General features: G+C 44.9%; 1 protein-coding gene across 1 annotated transcript in view; it reads left to right on the top strand.

Annotated features, from left to right (window-relative positions):
- The first annotated feature begins 2628 nt into the window (after positions 1–2628).
- Positions 2629–8067, top strand: part of PLAC1 (placenta enriched 1) — a 76950-nt gene continuing 71511 nt past the window's right edge. Inside the window, exon 1 of the mRNA XM_040266192.1 lies at positions 2629–2705. The gene's annotated coding sequence lies outside the window, so the exon portion shown is untranslated. The remainder of the gene's footprint in view (positions 2706–8067) is intronic.

Below are 8067 nucleotides of genomic sequence, written 5' to 3'. Positions count from 1 at the left end.
TGTGAGCTGCTTTGCTTCATTCTCTCCCATGATCACAGAGAAGCTGTCTCTGGTCTCAGTTCTGAAGGGAGGCAGCCTCCTCAGGGAAGCTGCCCCATCACTGGTAATATGACACTACCCTTGGGGTGGGCATTCTCATTTGTAAAGGAGAGAACTGGAATAAATTTGGTCCTAATCAGAGCATCTCTAATAAGTCATCCTTCCTTCCATCGACACAGTGTTCGTTCACTGTTTCTCCAGAGGCAGCAAGGAAAGAATATGGAGTCTATACTTAGGCAAACTTGGCTTCAAAATCCAAGTTCAGCTGTTAATAGCTGGGTGACCTTGGGCGAGTTTCTTCCCCTCTGAGTCTCTGTTTCTTTATCTAGTTGGAATCAAATAGAGCATATATTCATAATAGCATATAATAGCCACTCTATAAATAGGAGCCAGGACTACGATCACTTGAATGATGGTCGCAGCCCTTGGCCCTCTCATCTCACCTGAGGCAGAAATTCTCAGGGCCCTATTTTCTCAGGGTTAAATAGAGGACTGTAAAGATCCACAAACATCTTCCCACATCCAGTGGTGTGATAAGCTCAGAGCTGCTGACGCTCAGCACAGCACTAGCTCTCTAAACTCTAGGACAAACAACAGACAGATCTCCTGCCCTCAAGGGGCCCCAGCGGTCCAAACTAGCAGATAAGAGGAAAATGTAAACATCACGGATTAGGTTTCAACATATGAATTTTGAAGGGACACAAACATTCAGTCCATAGCAACTAGCATCTGCTAAAGTAGTCCCCGTAGACCACAAGGGTTATGGAAATTCACAGGGTGTCTGCGGGTGGGGGTGGGGGGCGCTGCTGTGGATAGGAAGTCTTCCTGGAAGCAGCAGGGCTTCAGCTGGGACTCCAAGAAAGGGCAAGATTTGAAGAGACCCTTACAAGGACGGGGAGCTCTGCAGACATATGCTGGACAAATTTGAGAATCAGGCACAGTTATTATTTCCATTTTACAAGTAAGAAAATGGAAGGGCAGAGGAGCCTAGTGACTTGTGCAGGGTCACTTAGCAAGTAATTGGCAGCACTGGAATTTAAGTGGGGCTCTGTCTCTGATGCTGGAGGCTGGTATTCAAAGATGAAAAAAGATGGGCCTTTGCTGGGAAGTAGGAACTAGGGAGCCACTGACTTTTTCAAAGAGAGTGACATGATGAAGGCAATGTTTGTTTTATATACTTGGGGCACAGATGTTTAGGGGAAGATTTTGGCACCAGAGGGGTCAGTTAGGAAGCAGTGGCAGTAGTTTAAGGATGAGGATTAAAGGCCTGACCTGGGGGCAGAGGCATAGTGGGACTGGAGAAGACATAAAAACATGAGGCATGTCAAAGGGCAAACTGACAGTCTTGGGAACTGACTGAATACAGAGAATACAGGGGAAGGGGATTAAAGTATCAGATCTGAGAACCAGAAGACTCATAATGCTGCTACTGGAAATATTGGGAAGGTGAGCTAGTTTGAAGATTGATGTTTATATGAAGCAGGGTCTGATTTCCTTTATTACTATTGCTATTAAATATTTGTACTAAAAAAAGAATGTATACTATGAGGAAACCAACAAATTCAGAATATGAGATATTCTACAACACCACTGACCTGAACTCTTCAAAAAGTCAATGTCACGCACACAGACACAAAAATTAAGGCCACACACCACCGCAGAATCAATTACTCTAAAAAGACATGAGTTGGTGCAATACACAAACCTTGATTTTGGATTTTTTTTTATTTAAAAGGACTCTATAAGACATTTATGGGATATTGGGACAATTTGAATATGAATTGGAAACTACATGATATTTTATTTAGTTTCTTAGCTGTAATAATGATTTGTGGTGAAGAAGGAGAATTTCCTTATTCTTAGGAGAGTCATTCTGAAGAATTTAGGGTAGTGTGCCATGATGCCTGTAACTTACAATCAAGCAGCTCAACAAAGAAAAAAAATATGTGTATGTATAAATAGATTGATCGATAGAAATATACAGCAAGCAAATACATCAACAAGTGAATTGTGGAATTTAATGGGTATAATGTGTATTCATTGTACTTCTTTTTTTATTTTTTAATATAAATTTATTTATTTTAATTGGAAGTTAATTACTTTACAATATTGTACTGGTTTTGCCATACATCAACATGAATCCGTCACAGGTATACACGTGTTCCCCATCCTGAAACCCCCTCCCTCCTCCCTCCCTGTACCATCCCTCTAGGTCATCCCAGTTTAAAACTCTGTGTGTTTGAAATTTTTCAAAATAAGATTTGGGAAAAAATAATTCCCCAAAATATGAACATAGTAAAATGTTAACCCGTACAAAAAAGGATATGTAGTGAACATTTTTACCCTACACACTCAGTACTCCCTTCCCAGAAGCAACCACCACTGTTCCCCTGTCTTGAAATATTATCTGCATTTACAAGGCTATATTTATGTTTGTAGATCCTTTTGTAAAATAGAGGAGTTCATGCTATAAATCTTTTTGTTAGCTGCAATAGACTCTCTTTTATCTATGCAGTTGGGGGAGTAGTTGGTCAGTTAATTAAAAGTCCGTTAAAGAAGAAGTGCCTGGATCTACTAGGGAGAGGTGTTCCTGGGCATCCAGTGTCGGTGCATTTTACAGAGGAAATGGAATGGAAACTCCTGAGAGTTGGCTCCACAGAGGCCTGGTAAGCAAGCTTCCACTGCAATTCTGGCAGCTCACTTTTTTGTATAAGTTTCCAGACTTCTCAGAGATTGTTCCATAGGACAATATATAGACCTGCCTCATTCTTTCAAGCTAGTTTTGAGGATGAGTTTCTTCTAGGATGAGTATAGTTTTAATCATATTGTACTTGGGGTGATGCAAGGCAGGGAAACATCTGGGTGGAAATTTCCTGGGCTTTCTGAACTTACTTGATCTGAAGAATACTTGGGTATTTTTTGAACAAGCTCCCAAGCTTGGGAAATGCTGCCATAAACAGTTGGAGAAACAGGGCTGGGCCTCCAGTGACAAGATTACTCTGAGGGGTGGAACTTCCACTAATGGTGCTAGTTAAATGCAGAATAGACAGAGAAGGCAAGACGCCAGAGAAACGTGGAGGTCCAAGGACAGAGCTCACAAACTCCCATGTGAGCTTCTGCCCTCTGCCCTTGCTCACCAGAGATGATTGCCTCCTGTTGCAATCTGGGGGGTCACATTTCCAAAGCATGTGCAGCTTTGCATATGAAAACCCTCCCTAACTGCCAGCACCTGGGCAAATTCAAATCCTCCACTCCAGCATCAGGGTCCTCCCTGCAAATGAGAAAGTTTGATTGGAAAAATGTGACTCCAGAAACCAGATCTGGGATTGAACTGAAATTGCCTGAAAAATGAAAGCATTGGCACTATTAACAAAAAGGGACTGGATTCCTTTCTTTTTTCTCTTTTTCTTTCTTTTTTCTTTTCTTTTTTTTTTTTTTTTTTTTTTGCAGCTAAATCCTGAACAGCTTGCAAACCTTGGGAGGCAGCCATCCCATTATCATTCCTGATATGGACTTGAATTTCTAAGAAATGACTTTTTTTTAAGATTTGTGGAATTGAACCCCTACTAAAAGCAGTCCAAGGAGACTCAATCACAGTATTTCAAGAACAATCCTGAGACAAGAGCCTGAGCTCTGGGGGGCCTGGAGGGCCCAGAGACCCATATAGCCTGGTGCTGACCCCCAATAAGTCCCTTCAGGAGTCCTGGAAACCCCAGACATTTATCTAAATCACCCCCTGAGGTGGGACTACGTAGAGGAGGCAGCCAGGCCTCCACATCATGTAAGGGCCCCAAAATGCCAGAGGGGACCTTGATTTGTCACACTGCACGAAAGGTTCAGATTCCAGCGTCAAGCGCTAAAGTCACCCTGTCTTCTCTAAATCCAGTGTCTTGGAGGTACAGACAGGATCCTCAGTCTTTTAAGATCAGCTTTTCACTTAAAATAAAAACACCAAATGGGAAAGGGAAGGTAGAACTGGGTCTGGTCTTGGATGTGAGCCTGGACAGTGGGCTGCTGCTAAGTCACTTCAGTCGTGCCCGACTCTGTGTGACCCCAGAGATGGCAACCCACCAGGCTCCCCCGTCCCTGGGATTCTCCAGGCAAGAACACTGGAGTGGGTTGCCATTTCCTTCTCCAATGCGTGAAAGTGAAAAGTGAAAGTGAAGTCACTCAGTCGTGTCCGACTCTTAGTGACCCCATGGACTGCAGCCCACCAGGCTCCTCCATCCATGGGATTTTCCAGGCAAGAGTACTGGAGTGGGGTGCCAGGAAAGGAAGCCTAGAGGGCCCAGGGCCAGCCCACCTGGTCCTGGCAGACCCTTTGGGAAAGAGGGAAGTGAGGTGTGGGGCCCAGGGAGAGGCAAAGTCAGGAAGTGCATGAGGGACCTGGGCCAAGACGGTCCGCTGTGGCCCCATGGGCACACACGGGCCCTACTGACTGGGACACTGGGAGACCATCACTCGGTCTCCAGTTCCCTAACTGTGTGGTTACCATGACCATGCCAAGCGTGTGTGCTTCCCACATCTTTTGTGAGCCTGCTAACCCCAGACGCTTCCTCGTGCCCCATGGTTCAGTGGCACAGACTCCAGTGGCAGGGGGCAGTGGCAGGAGCCTCATGGCTGAGCGATCAGGCCTCAAGGACCTTACAAAACAATTTACTCCAACTCTGCTATGCCTCTTAAGAACTCCACAGTTCTGAAATTTTTTTTAATTTTTCATTATCCTCCCACTACACACACATTTAAAAAAATTTTTTTTTTGTCTGGGCTGGGTCTTCGTTGCTGCATCCAGGCTTTTTTCTCTAGTTGCAGCAAGAAGGAGCTACTCTTTAGCCGTGGTGCACAGGTTTCTCATGGGTGGCCTCTCTTGTGGAGCACGGTTCTAGCGTACACAGACTTCAGTAGTTGCAGCATGTGGGCTCAGTAGTTGTGGCATATGGGCTTCGTTGGCCTGCAACATGTGAGATCTTTCCAGACCGAGAATCAAACTTGTGTCTCCTCCATTGGCAGGTGGATTCTTAAGCACTGGACCACCAGAGAAGTACCCCCCATCACACTTCTAAAGGCACATACTCTGTGCCAAGTGCTAGAGTAAGTGTATTAGATGTATCATTTAATTCATCCTCACCAAAACCCTGTGAGGTGGGTATTCTTATTACCCTTGTTTTACAGATATGGAAACTGAGGCCCAGAGAGGTCAAGTCACGTGGCCAGCACTGCCCATCTATTCAGTAGCAGAGCTTCTAGAAGTCAGCTAGCGTGCTAGAATCCATCAGATTACTCTTCTTAAGTCAAACTTACTTTTTACTTGTCTCTCCCAATTGATTCAACTTGTCTGCACAGTGAGTTTCACCCAGCAGTTCCAGCCTAGGCTTCTTTTGGAGTCTGCCTAAGCTGGTTAGATGGTTGCATCTGGGTCACTGTAATCCAAAAAGGCTTAATTAAAATTGGGAAATACATTCAACCATGTCTCCAGCAATGCTATAAACTCTAGATGTGGCAAATGAGGTTGTGAGTACATTAAAGGCATACAAGGTGCTTGGGGCACAGCAGAGGCACTTGGAGAATACACACCTATGTGCCAGTATAAATTGAGAAATGAGAAAAAGAAAGTGTTTGGCTCTAGATGACTGAGTTTCCTTTTGTAAAGACTGGACAAAGGGACTTTTCCACTAAAAGACACTTTGAGTCTGGGGGGAACTGTCTCCAGTCTGCAGGCCTCAAGCAGTGCTTTGCAAGATGGGTGTTTGGGTGGGTGAGGAGGGGAAAGTGGGTGACAACTGGCAGTCTGAGGGCATGAAGAGGACAGAGGAAGAAAGGGAACAGAGAAGAGGGGACGAGAGACTGGAAGTAAAGGGAACAGGCCCAGAAGAGAGAGGAGGAAGGACAGAGATGATTGGGGGCGAGGGGCAGTAAAGGAGAAATTGTGGGAAAGAGGCAAGGGATTGACTTTGAAAAATCGGTTCCTTCTTTCAATAAATCATTATTAAGGGCCTTCTATGTGCCAAATACTGTGCTAGGTGCTCCAGACACTGGGAGACACCACACACCTGGAGCTTCTTTGTGGGCTTGTTCTGCCTGTAATTTAGCCCTTTTAGAGAGAGTCATAGGAGAAGGCAATGGCACCCCACTCCAGTACTCTTGCCTGGAAAATCCCATGGATGGAGGAGCCTGGTGGGCTGCAGTCCATGGGGTCGCTAAGAGTCGGGCATGACTGAGCGACTTCACTCTCACTTTTCACTTTCATGCATTGGAGAAGGAAATGGCAACCCACTCCAGTGTTCTTGCCTGGAGAATTCCAGGGACGTGGGAGCCTGGTGGGTCGCACAGAGTCAGCCACGACTGAAGTGACTTAGCAGCAGCAGCAGAGAGAGTCATAAGGATCAACAGGGCCACTTGCTGAACTGTGCTGGGCTGTGAGGCAGGGAAGGTCTTTGGAATAAGGGTCTCTGATGGTCTTAGGAGAATCTTTGAAAGTCTTAGGAATAAGCTGGGTTACATTTGCCTTAAAGTATGACTCAAGATTGTGACACTGGGACTTCCCAGGGTCAGGTGTCCGTCCATGTTGTTATCACCAGGTTGCTTCTCATCTGCCACATTATTTAACACATAACTGCATGGACTGGAGCCGTGTAGTGGCTTGTCTCTTCCACAGAGTGAAGGGTCTATGTTTGTGAAACCATCACTCGGCTGCCTTTCCTCTTCCCCTCCTGAGTTCTGAAGCACACTCTTCATGACTGAGGTTGCTGTAAGGATAGTTTCTGGAAAAGTGAGGACTGACAGTGTAGTCAGTGGTCCACTGGTAAAAAGTTTAACAACTGGCCCTCTCAGTTAGTGGGAGAGAAGGATGCTGATTTATAGCATTTGCAGATTTCCACACTTTCACATGGTGTAAACACTCCCACCAAGGCCAATTTCAAGCTCTCAGTATGTTGTCATGGAACACAGTCGTAAAGAGGGACTTCCCTAGCGGCCCAGTGGTTAGACTCTGAGCTTCCACTGCAGGGATCATGGGTTTGACCCCTGGTCAGGAAACTAAGATCCTGCATGAGGTGCAATGTGGCCCCAATTATTTTTTTTTAATTTTTAAAAAAGAGTTGAGATGAGATGTCCACCACATAGACATAACAGATGTAAATCAAGAGCATAGATTATAGTGAAGTGTAGCAAGATAATTTGGAAGTGATGAGTATTCAGTATTTATCAGCCTTATATCTTGAATATAATTTAATTGCCAATGTACCTAATTTAATTTTTAACAATGACTGTATTCAACAAATAAACTCCCCAATTTTTGTTGAACAATCAGTTCTCACTATCCAACAGGGTGTGGTTCTACCTCCCTTTTCTCTTAGCTTCAGCAAGAGAGAGAAGCTAAGGAAACAGAGCCTCAGGGCCCTCACCCCACTTTAACCAGAGCAGCCCCACTTATATTCATTTTTTGGTTCGGTGTTTGAACAAAGGATTCCAATGTTAAAAACAAATTTTTTTAACACACTGGTGTAGATGGGCTATGAGGCCCTTTCTATCTGTGATATCCAGAGTGAGTCATGCCCTATCTCCCCTTTCCTTGCCTGGACCCATTTTTGTCACTCAGGCTTCCTCCTCCTGCTACTCCCAGCAATCCTCTGTCCCATCCCAAGGATTCCCAACTGCACTGACGGGACAACTATCGTTGGATCTGGTTTCGACTGGGATCCCTTCTGGGCATACTTCACTCTTCAGCATGTGACTCCAGAAGCTTCTTCTAAAGGTCTTTCAGATACAAAGGGATGGATGTACAAAGGGCAGAACTCCAAGAAGGAGGGGTATTCCCATAATCGACCTATTTTATATCTTGCATTCTCCGTCCAAAAGCTCTACGTGTCAGTGGACTACTGGGTTACCAATTGCTGCCCGATCGTGGATCTCTATTTTTCTTTACACAACACAGTTTACTTTATGTAAAAGCTAAAAACTGTTCTTAGCAGATGTTTGGGTTGCTCTCCCACTGAATGCAAGTTTTTCAGCCGTGGAAATGCATGAGGG

This window comes from Oryx dammah, unplaced genomic scaffold, assembly GCF_014754425.2.
Source record: "Oryx dammah isolate SB20612 unplaced genomic scaffold, SCBI_Odam_1.1 HiC_scaffold_23, whole genome shotgun sequence".
Taxonomy (NCBI): domain Eukaryota; kingdom Metazoa; phylum Chordata; class Mammalia; order Artiodactyla; family Bovidae; genus Oryx; species Oryx dammah.
This window is presented reverse-complemented; position numbering and strand designations above follow the sequence as displayed.